At 37.4% G+C, this 12,158-nt stretch overlaps 1 protein-coding gene across 7 annotated transcripts in view; it reads left to right on the top strand.

Annotated features, from left to right (window-relative positions):
• The first annotated feature begins 1,275 nt into the window (after positions 1-1,275).
• The window catches only part of USP44 (ubiquitin specific peptidase 44), a 53,750-nt gene continuing 42,867 nt past the window's right edge, over positions 1,276-12,158 (top strand). For all 7 annotated transcript variants that reach the window (XR_006220169.1, XM_007085636.3, XM_042992930.1 and 4 more), the window contains exons 1-2: positions 1,276-1,379; positions 2,475-2,569. The gene's annotated coding sequence lies outside the window, so the exon portion shown is untranslated. The remainder of the gene's footprint in view (positions 1,380-2,474; positions 2,570-12,158) is intronic.

Genomic DNA, 12,158 nt, shown 5'->3' with positions numbered 1-12,158 from the left:
AAAGGTCTATCATGACTTCATATCATTCTTACTATTCATTATTTCAAAGAGACAACTTTTTTTTTCTAAAATCAATCCAATGGGTTCGTCCTGACTCGTCGTTCATAATCTGATCTTCAGTCCTTCCTTTTCTAGAGAAATGTTAGTTCCAAAGAACTCAAGGTCTCTTGCAGCGACTTTTACCAGTGATGAACCTTGCTTCATCCAAAAGTACCTCCCTCACCTGTCTCAGCCTTGGCATTGAAGCTTACCATGCATCCAACTGAACTTCAGGGCACTAGGTAGCTGAATAGCTAATCTAACTTCGGTGGACTGCCCCTCCAGCTCCTTGTTCCAGAATTTCTTGGAAACTACCAGAAAAGTCCACTAGAGGTCACTTTACTGCCACATGCAATGGATAGGGAATTTCAGAGTTTCATTTCCCCCAAAATGGTTATGAAATAAAGTGTTGATGTTAAAGTTCTAAGAAAATATGAAAACAACTTGGGAATTACCATGTCTTTCCATGCCACAGTGCAGAGTGCTCCCAGAATTTCAAACACAGGAGGCTGAAAGTGCTTATGGAAATTATAAAAAATTGAGAGGAAATCAGTTTATTGCTTCCTAAAAGCCACATTCATCACTTATTCCTTCATACTAGACCAGAACCCATATGACTCCAGAAAGACACTAGAGCAGGCAGGGTTCCTAATTTGGAGATGGTATATTCTTAGGTATTGGAAGGTCTGTGAACCTCTAAAATTGTGTTTTTCTGAGGATAGAACGATCCTCAAAGAAGTTTAAGAGATGAAAGACTCAGAAACGGGAAGAGCTGCTTTTTTTTTCACCAAAGAAAATTGAAAGAGAAATTTGGGCTCAGAAACCCCCTCCAACACTAAGATTTTCTCAGCCAGCCAGCCAGGGACAAATCAAGGAATTGACATTTGAGCCTCTGTCCTTTAGAAAGGACCTGAGTGGCAGCAACTGAAAGGCTAGCAAAACTTCAGCATTCCCCACCAAACTAAAAGGTACAGAATAAACGATAATTATGGTTAAGGCAGAATGCAACCTAAAAACAAAGAGAAGATAACATGAGAATGGCTCCCCAGGACCCAAAACCCCAGGCACTAGGGACAAATGGGTTAGAAAAAGGGGTGGAAACCCTCAGTGTGATGCAGATTTGTTTGAAGTGGAGTGACCAGCTACTAAATAGGGGAGTCCCCACAGATCAGCTCACCCCTCCCCCACAGCCCTATGTGAGCTCATAATACCTACCCTTCTGAAAGCAGTTGCCTCATAGGGATTCAAACTGACCAAAATGGAAAGCTTTGGATGAGTGGAGCTGGGGTCTGCCATCGGTATAAAGTCTGAGAATTCAGAAAGTTCTGAAGTGTGGGCAGGTGAGCCTGAAAGAAAAGAGAATTCAGAGAACTGTGATTTATTTCTGTCCCATTAGGGATGGAAGATGCTTTGATATATACTTAAACCATCTCTGGGGAGTTTAGAGTTTAGGATATTTTGAAAATAAAGGCTTTTGTTTTTGACTGTTACTCCTGACCCTTCCCATCTATTAACTAAATTTGACTTATTAACTTATTAGCAAAAATCCTGTCCATTTGAAGATGGTGCTAGGTATCCTTGTACCAAAATACTCTCCCTAATCCTCTGGGGAAATGACTATATTTACTTGTCTCAGCACTGGGCTTCTTCAGAAATGGTCACGCTTATGGGAAGTTTTATACTATGTCTTAAAAGCAATCTAACCGGAATCCTAGAATGGAATCATCTCAAAATAGAAGCATAGTCTAATTTTGTAGCAGTATGCCATCCGTATAGTCCTAAAGATACTAAACAGGTTCTTTTTAAATCAAAGGATCAAACAGGCACCTCTGTCTACAAGCACTTAGGAAAAAATGAGCCAAATTTATATTTTCAAGCCAATAACATCCAGTAGACTACACAAACAAGTAGAAACAAAACCAAGATATACTGCAAGACTGATTCCAACTCCAAACAAATTCTGTGACCTTCTCAGGTCTCTTACCTTGCTACCACAGATATTCCACTTGATCTGATATTTAGCATATTAATTACAATGTAAAGTATAAGGATTCAAAGTCCAGGCACTAATCCCTTGGAAACCCTAAGATCTAAGTGCCAATGTAGCTATTTTCTAGTTTTGTGATTTTGAAATTATTTAACTTCAGTTTCCTTATCTGTAAAATGGAAATAATAAGATCTACTTTGTAAGGATTAGGAAAGGAGGTGTGTGTGTACTTGAGTTATCCCCTCCTCTCAGATGACAGGGTAAGCCAAAATACAATGTACTCTACAGAAAACACTTGGAGAAACAAAAGTATCATATAAAGAACACTAACTGATAAATCCATAATGATACAGAGCATACTGAGGGTTCACTTCTGCCATCACACATAATAAAAAAAGACTAAAATTTGTTTCAGATCTATTAAAATTGTTCTTTCAATCATTTGTAGGACAAATAAAAAGCTACCAGAAGACTTGTTTCTACTCAACATCAGAAAAAGTTACCAACAGCAGTCCTAAAACAGAAGGGCTGCCTCTGGAAACTGTGAGTCCTTTGTTACTAGAATCATAGGACAAGGGAAGATGATGGGAGGGAAATGAGGAGGGCACTCAAGGATGTCCAGATGTCAACCACTTGGCTGGACTTTATCAGGTCTCTTCCAAAGCTGAAAACTTTTTTTTTTAACTTTGATTTTTTACTTTTGATTTAAGATATATTTAAAACGTCAGATCCTCTTTTTTTTCATGGTTTACATACTACTGAACTCAAATTATTTGCATTTTATTTAAAATTATTTTTTAAATTTAAATCCAAATTAGTTAACATATAGTGTAACAATGATTTCAGGAATAGAATTTAGTGATTCACCCTTACCTACATGTTGCACCCAGTGCTCATTCCAACAAGTGTCCTGCTTAATGCCCCTTGCCCATTTGGCCCATCCCCACACCTAACACCCCACCAGCAACCCTCAGTTTGTTCTCTGTATTAAGGGTCTCTTATGGTTTGTCTCCCTTTCTGTTTTTATATTATTTTTGCTTCCCTTCTCTTATGTCCATCTCTTTTGTATCTTAAATTCCACATGAGTGAAATCATGATATTGGTGTTTTTCTGACCTATTTTACTTAGCATAATACACTCTAGTTCCATCCACCTTGTTGCAAGATTTCACTCTTTTTGATCACCAAGTAATAACCGTTGTATATATATACCACATTTTCTTTATCCATTCATTCATCGATGGACATTTGGGCTCTTTCCATACTTTGGTTATTGTCGATAGTGCTGCTGTAAACACTGGGGTGCATGTGCCCCTTTGAATCAGTACTCCTGTATCCTTTGGATACCTAGCAGTGCAATTCCTGGGTCATACGGTAGTTCTATTTTTAATTTTTTGAGGAACTTCCATACTGTTTTCCAGAGTGGCTGCACCAGTTTGCTTTCCTACCGCAGTGCAAAAGGATTCCTCTTTCTCCTCATCCTCTCCAACATCTGTTGTTGCCTGAGTTGTTAATGTTAGCCATTCTGACAGGCATGAGGTGGTATCTCATTGTGGTTTTGATTTGTATTTCCCTGGTGATGAGAGATGTGGAGCATTTTTTCATGTGTCTGTTAACCATCTGCATGTCTTCCTTGGAGAAGTGTCTATTCATGTCTTTTGCCCATTTCTTCACCAGATTATTTGTTTTTTGGGTGTTGAGTTTGATAAGTTCTTTATAGATTTTGGATACTAACCTTTTATCTGATGTGTCATTTGCAAATATCTTCTCCCATTCCATCGGTTGCCTTTTAGTTTTGCTGATTGTTTCCTTCACTGTACAGAAGCTTTTTATCTTGATGAGGTCCCAATAGTTCATTTTTGCTTTTGCCTTGCCTGTGGAATCATGTCAGGTAAGAAGTTGGTGTGGCCGAGGTCAAAGAAGTTGTTGCCTGTTTTCTTCTGTAGGATTTTGATGGCTTCCTGTCTTATGTTTACTTATGAAACTGGACCACCTTCTTACACCATTTGAATTTATTTTTGTGTATGGTGTAAGAAGGTGGTCCAGTTTCATTCTTCTACATGTTGCTTTCCAGTTTTCCCAACACATTTGCTGAAGAGTCTATCTTTTGTCCATTGCATATTCTTTCTTGCTTTGTCAAAGATTAGTTGGCCATATGTTTGTGGGTCCATTTCTAGGTTCTCTCTTCTGTTCCATTGATGTATGTGTCTGCTTTTGTGCCAGTACCATACTGTCTTGATGATTACAGCTTTGTAATACAGCTTGAAGCCTGGAATTGTGATGCCTCCAGCTTTGGTTTTCTTTTTCAGGATTGCTTTGGCTATTCGAGGTCTTTTGTGGTTCCATACAAATTTTAGGATTGTTTGTTCTAGCTCATGAAGAATGCTGGTGTTATTTTTTAGGGATTGCACTGAATATGTAGATTGCTTTGGATAATATCAACATTTTAACAATATTTTTCCAAACGATGAGCATGGAATGTTTTTCTATTTGGGGGGTGGGGGTCTTCTTCAATTTCTTTCATAAGCTTTCTATAGTTTTCAGTGTATAGATTTTTCACCTCTTTGATTATGTTCATTCCTAGGTACTTAATGGTTTTTGGTATGAAAACTGTTTGCTAGAAAATTACAGAAGGATATTCTATACCAAAACTACGCTCATGGGGCACCTGGCTGGCTCAGTTGGTAGAGTGTGTGACTCTTGATCTCCAGGTAGTGTGTTCAAGCCTCACTTTGGGCATAGACTTTACTTAAAAACAAAAACAAAAATTATACTCTTGATCTACACTACTACTCTTGCTCAACTTTCCAAAAAAGTATCTTCCTACAGTGGTTGCACTAACTGAAGAAAAAATGTTCACATTTTCTGCTTCTTTGCAATTACAGTAAAACTTTGGTTTGTGAGCATAGTTTAGTTTTGGAAACATGCTTGCAATCCAAAGCACTTGCATATCAAAGCAAATTTCAAGAACCATTGGCCCACTGTGATCATGTGACATTCAGCATCACATACTACTTGCATTGCAAGACATCACTCATTTATCAAGTTAAAATTTATTACAAATATTTGCTCATTTTAAGGAACACTTGCAGAACAAGTTATTCCAATCCAAAGTTTAACTGTATTCCTAAAAACACTCATTCACAGGAGCTAGAAACCTAGCTCTAGGACACAGTGGCTTAAAAAGCAAAAGCTACAGGACGGCCTGGCTGGATCAATCAATGGAACGTGTGACTCTCAAACTGAGGTTGGAGCCCTACATTGGGTGTAGACAGTACTAACAAAATAAACTTAAAAAAATAAGTGAAATAAAATGTTTTTAAAAAGCAAAAGCTACACTAATGACATAAAAAAAGAATTTTATAGCATTGTTCAGCTTGTTCAGAAATGAAACAAACTTTTATGTATATATTTGAATTCAATTCTCTAGTTTATCTTCCTAATGAAATACTCACCTGTTTTCCTAAGAATTGTAAGAAAAACAAAAATATTATCAGAGCATCTGAAGGCTTTTAACATTAAAATAAGCTATAAGCCACCAAATAGATGTTGTGTGTGGCATACCTAAAAGCAGACCCGAAGTTGCGAGCTGCCAGTTGTCTCAGTGTATGTATAGACCAAAGCACTGTACATAGTAGAAGTAAGTATACATAGGAATCTCTGGAGTCTTCCTGGATTCAAATCCTGGTGTTGCTACCTGTTAACTACATGACCTAAAACAAGTTACTTGATCTCCATACCTCAGTGTCTTCATTTCTAAATGGGAATAACAGTATATACTTCATGGGCTTAGTGTGAGGATTAAATGACAAAATACTTACAAAGCTGCATGCATAGTCCCTGGGCATAAAAGTGAGTGTTTATGAAATAATAGATACCATTAACACAATAGCTCCCACTGGATAGGTGATAGACTTGTTAAATATTTTTAAATGAAATTTTTTAATAAAAACAATATATGCTTATTGTAGAATGTGGAAATGACTACAAAGAATTTAAAAAGGATATTAATCACCCATAATCCTAACAATTAAAGAAAGGACTATTACATTTGGTGTATTCTTTCCAAATATTTTTTTCTTGTATATTTTTCCATGGTTGAGGATCATATGTTCACAGTCTGGTAGATTGAGGAATAGGTTTAGAGCTGCACCTTCTTCAGTGTCATAGGTGAGATGACAGATACCATGAAAAACTATATTTTCCTCTTTTTCATTATCTTTTTTTTCCAGGACTTTATCTACAGAGTAAAGACATAGCCCTGTAATCCTTGGCTACTTTTTTTTTTTTAAGATTTTATTGGTAAGTAATCTCTACATCCAACATGGGGTTCAAGCAACCCTAAGATCAAAAGTTACATGCTCTAGTTCTACCAACGGAGCCAGCCAGGTGCCCCTCCCTGGCTTCTTAATGCGAACTTTCTCACTTTCAAATGTACATCTCCTTTCTAAGCACCTCAGGAGGTGAGGTACCCACTTCTGTAACCCAAACTTCTCTTCTCCCTTTTTCTCCAATGCCAGACTGGCCCTGAAGAATTCCTCCCCTTTGCCCTCTGTCCCTTGCTTGTGTGCAAGTGTGTACTCTCTCAAAAAATATATGTATATATTTTTTATTTTTAAGTAATCTATATACCCAACATGAGACTCAGACTTAACAACCCTGAAATTAAGAGTTGAATGTTCTACCAACTAAGCCAGCCAGGCAACCCTCTAATCTAGTACTTTTAACTCTGTAGTTCATTCTTACTATAGCTATTGCTATCTTCAGCAACAAAATACATCACCATAATAAGGTACTATCACCACTATCAGCAAACACATACCATTTATCATGCACCTAAGTAATTGGCTATGTCTATTTTTACATATATTAGCTCATTCAATCCTCAAAACAACTCTGTGAGATCACCCATTTCACAGGTAAAGAGAATCTGAATGAAGGTCTGTTTTGACTCCAAAATCACTGAAATTTTTTTCTAATTAATACTCTGAAAATCCTTCCTGGTCACACCTAGTTCCAGAGTTTTGACACGATAACACTTCATAATACTCTAACACAATCTTTTTTTTAATGTTTATTTATTTATTTAGAGGGGGGTTGGGGCACGGAGAGAGTCCCAAGCAGGCTCCACACCATCAGCACAGAGTCTGACTCAGGGCTCAATCCCACAACTGTGAGATCATGACCAAAGCCAAAATCAAGAGTCAGACACTTAACCAACTGAGCCACCCAGGTGTCCCTCTAATACAGTCTTTTATTTTTTAAAAAAAAAAAATTTTTTTTAACGTTTATTTATTTTTGAGACAGAGAGAGACACAGCATGAACGGGGGAGGGGCAGAGAGAGAGGGAGACACAGAATCGGAAGCAAGCTCCAGGCTCTGAGGCATCAGCCCAGAGCCCGACACGGGGCTCGAACCCGCGGACCGCGAGATCGTGACCTGAGCTGAAGTCGGACGCTTAACCGACTGAGCCACCCAGGCGCCCCTAATACAGTCTTTTAGATTCATGTTAGAATATTAGACTTTTAGAGAGATAAAGACTCATAAAATACAACTGTGTCTGGGAAGTCAGTCCTCTTTGAAAGAGAATAGTTTCTGGGGGAAGAAAACATGAAGTGAGAAACACGGAAAAGATGCTTGTCCAACCAGCCAAATTAGCTAAATCAATCCTAGAAACAGCTGATCACAGACAGTACAAGCACAGCTTCACCAAAAAAAAGTTGGCCTTGAAGTCCCATGTGCACTTGTTTTAGCAATCTCCTACTGACTCTTTGAGAGTCTTTGTAAACGTCAACTCCTTGTCAAATTTTCTGCTCCCCATCCTCATCCTCATCCCACCCCACATTCTCTCCACCATTTTCCCATAGCACTTTGTAAATGCCTCTATTGTGACACTACATTGAATTTACCTATCCATACCTCAAGCCTGTGAGGGAAGGGGTTACCATATCTTATGTTTGTGTTCCCAGTGTACCACGTAGTGCCTGGAACATGTGGACGGAATGAAGGACTGATGAATGAGTCAACGAATGAATGAAATGGAAAAGCAAAAATAGAACTAAAAGTTAGGAATAAAAAGAACAATGAGGGGGCACCTGGCTGGCTCAGTCCAAAGAGCATGTGACTCTCAATGTCAGGGTGTGAGCTCAAGCCCCATGTTGGGTGTAGAGATTACTTAAATAACGAACAAAAAAATAAATAATTTTAAACAAACCAATGAATTTTCAATAACTAAGAAGTTCCTTTATTTAGTCATACCCCTTCATTTTACAGAAGAAAAAACAAACTTGTGGGGCATCTGGGTGGCTCAGTCGTTTAAAGTACCTGACTTCAGCTCAGGTCACCCTGCTTTGGATTCTGTGTCTCCCTCTCTCTCTGCCCCTCCCCTGCTCATACTCTCTCTCTCTCTCTCTCTCTCTCTCTCTCTCTCTCTCTCTCTCAAAAATAAATAAAACATTAAAAAATTATTTTAAAAAAAAAGAAAGAAAAAACAAACTTGTTATTAGTTAAATGACTTGTCTATACTAGTTACTATCAGGGGCACCTGGCTGGCTCAGTTGGTAGAGGATATGACTAGATTTTAGAGTCATGAGTTTGAGCCCATGTTGGGCATGGAGCCTACTTAAAAAAACAATAACAACAACAACAAATTAGTTAATGTCAGAAGCAGGACTAGAACACAACAGGTCTATTAACCTCAACTTTTTGTTTCCCTGATCTTTTCTCATCATTATAACACTGATCACACTGTATTGCCAGTCTTCCCCAGCACATCGAGCTCCTTGAAGGCAGTAACAATGTCTTATTGATCTCTAATCTATCCCTTGATTGTAAATGCTGAAGGTAATGAATATAGTCCTCTGTGCCATAAAAAGGACCTCAAAATCAGATATGTGGGCTTGCAATCCCCTTTAACACCACTTCTATACTAATTTCCACACTGTCAGAGATACCTGAATGAATTTTAGTGAAACAGTGAAATAACCCTGAGTTTTAAAACCAAACACACCTGAGTTTAAATGTCAGTTCTGAAATTTATTGTGATGTCAGGCATACTATTTAAAATTTCAGAGCTCAATTACTTCACCTGTAACCCAGATCAGAAAGGCTAAGAGGACAGGTAATAACATCTATCCTGCAAACTAGCATATTATAGGTGTTCAATTAAAGGGTCATTATGTTATTGTTGTTATTGTTAATTAACAAATTAGTGAATTCATTCATTACAACATGGAGCATTTTTTCAACTTCTCTCTGCATATCACCTGTCCTTTAAACCATTTCCAGGCAGATTTCTCTAGAAATTTTCTGAGTGATAATCGCTATTTCCTGACTTCACACAATACTGAGTGGCCAACACACAACTTTTAGCATTGGATTATAAATTCTGTCTTGTGCTATTCTCTAATTTTTTATTATGCACATATCTCATTTTTCTCATCAAGTTGTAAGGTTTTTGACTATGTAATAAGGGTAATATGTAATATGTAATAGGGTAGCATAGAGAGAATAGAAGCAGAGAATTGAGTATAGAGGCTAATTATAATAGTGCTGACAAGGAATGATAAGAATGAGAGCTGGGGCAGTGGCATTGAAAAAAGAAATGGGACTCAGGGACACTTAAATGATAGAACTGGCAAGATTTGGCCCCTGATTCAATGTGATGGATAATGCTGGGTTGGGGAATAAAAGATGATCCTAAGGTATCTAAAATAAATGGTTGACTAGATGATGATTCTATTATCTAAAATAAGGAGTAAAATAAAAAGAAGAGATTGGAGACTGGGAGTGGGAGAAGGAAGGACAAAAGGTATTAAAGACATGTTAAATCTTTTGCAAGTAGGCACAAGTGGGCAATAAAAAGAGAGAGAAAAAGATCTAAAATACTGAAAACTCTTGGTTGGAGAAATTTCCTCAGGAAATAAAGCAGCTTCTGAACCTAAGCTGTACAAGATATAAAAGAGACTGAGGTTGGGCAGAGAGGATACAGAAGCAGGTTGTCCAGTGAGGCCCTGCAGGGCAGAAATAGACTCAGATGGTAAATGTTATAAGTAAATAAATTTTTATTTGCCCTAAGGGAGAATTTTCTAAAAACATGAGGTTTCTGAGTCACCAAATCTTGGAGGAAACAGCTGTCCTTTGGGATCCAGGGAGCTATGTATCCCATTGTATGACTCTGGACCAGTCATTTCGCCCCAGCTTCCACTGTCCTATCTGCAAATTTCAGACCAAAGCCATTATCCTTATTATTCAGATTCTAGTGCTTATTAGGACACTTCCTGTATCACTGAGTATAACCAAAGAAACAGATTCGTGGCCATCAATGCATTTCACATAAAATACAGATGGAGTAAATAAGGATACAGCTCAGATCAGGAAGATGAGTAAAGCTTTAATTATGAACCAGTTGATCCCTACACCCATCCTACAATGAGTAGCTTAGAAAGCACATACATTTCTGTTTCTTCTTTGAGACTGTCTTATCTGTTTTTCTGTCCATTCTCCAAGGTCATGAGTTTACCTATTTATGACTGAATACATTTTGGTGGATGAGCTTCTATAATTATGATAGAATGACATCTCAGTTGATTTGGACACCTTTAAATGTAGGTCAAATTAGCTTGGCAAGGAAGCAATCTAGCAGGAAATAAACTACAGGTAAAATTCTCTAAATCAATTTTTCTCATTATATCTATACAAATTCTTCTTGGAGATGCTAACACTATCTTCTGTTTAATTTAGACAGTCAGGTTTAAGGACTTTTTTTCAAAAGTAGACAAGTTGAGAGGTGGGAAGTGCTTTAATAACTATCTCTCAAAAGAAATCACTTCCATGGTATCTATAAAGTACACTTCAGAGAACAATGGTATCTATAAGGTACGCATGCTGTGAAGAACAATGGCTGGTCATAGGAAGACTTGTTTTCTAATCCCAGGTCTGATCAATGCCATGTGGCTTCAGACAAGTCACTTAATATCTTAATAATTTCCTCAGCTATATAATGATAAATATGAAGAAAGATAATGTGAAAATTCTTTGAGATATAAATTGTCTGCAATGAAAGGCTTTATAACTAATGCACAATTCCTCCTTTCCTCAATCTATTTATATAGATATGAGGTCCTTAATATATCTTTGAGATAACATAATCCTCTCCTCCCTCCATTAGATTTGTTAATCAAACGATTGAAAGTATTTTGGTAGATGGGGTGCCTGGCTGGCTCAGTCGGTTGAGTGTCCGACTTTGGCTCAGGTCATGATCTCATGGCTCATGAGTTCAAGCCCTGAGTCGGGCTCTGTGCTGGCAGCTCAGAGCCTGGAGCCTGCATCTGATTCTGTGTCTCCCTCTCTCTGCCCCTCCCCGGTTCGTGTTCATGCTCTCTCTCTCTCTCTCTCTCTCTCTCTCACACACACACACACACACACACACACACAAATAAAAATAAACAAAAAAAATTTTGAAAGTACTTTGGTAGATAGGTAAAAGATTTAGTGACAAAACCTGCTAAAAGAAGAAAGCCAAATGCCTCTGAAAAAAGGTAAGGGTATCTTAAATGAAAAAAATCAAAGACTATATATACATTTAATGTGTTTGTAAGACATACTCTGTCTTTATTATTTTTCAGATCTGTCAGTTAAAAAATAAAAGTAGTGGTGTAATATACTCAAGAGGTTTAATATTATGTTAATCAAAGCTGACAACTGTGAAAACCATTTATTTTTGTATGTGAACCACTAATTTCAGATGAAATCTAAAATACTCAAATCCCAATTGTTAACACTGAAATGCCAACAAAAACCTTAAGGAAATCTTTTGTAGCTAGATTATACTGTTATGCATTTATTTGAGCAACTAAAACATGTATGTAACTAATGTATCTAAATCCTACTGTATCACTGCAAAGGCTCCAATAAAATCTACTTGGTCAAAATTTGAGCAAATTATACTACATAGCTTAATTTAAAATCTATGTTGTCATTCATCAAATTCTGATAACTATACTATGCAATTTAGTGTATGTGGTTAGAGCATTGCCTAGACTCAACAAATCCAAAGTTGCATTCCCATTCCTCCTTGAGCCAGTTGACTTGAAAAGGAGAAAAATATCAGTAACCTAGCACAGCTTGCTTTC

Source organism: Panthera tigris, chromosome B4 (genome assembly GCF_018350195.1).
Source record: "Panthera tigris isolate Pti1 chromosome B4, P.tigris_Pti1_mat1.1, whole genome shotgun sequence".
Classification (NCBI taxonomy): domain Eukaryota; kingdom Metazoa; phylum Chordata; class Mammalia; order Carnivora; family Felidae; genus Panthera; species Panthera tigris.
The sequence above is the reverse complement of the archived record's forward strand: the minus strand, read 5'-3'. Positions and strand labels throughout refer to the sequence as shown.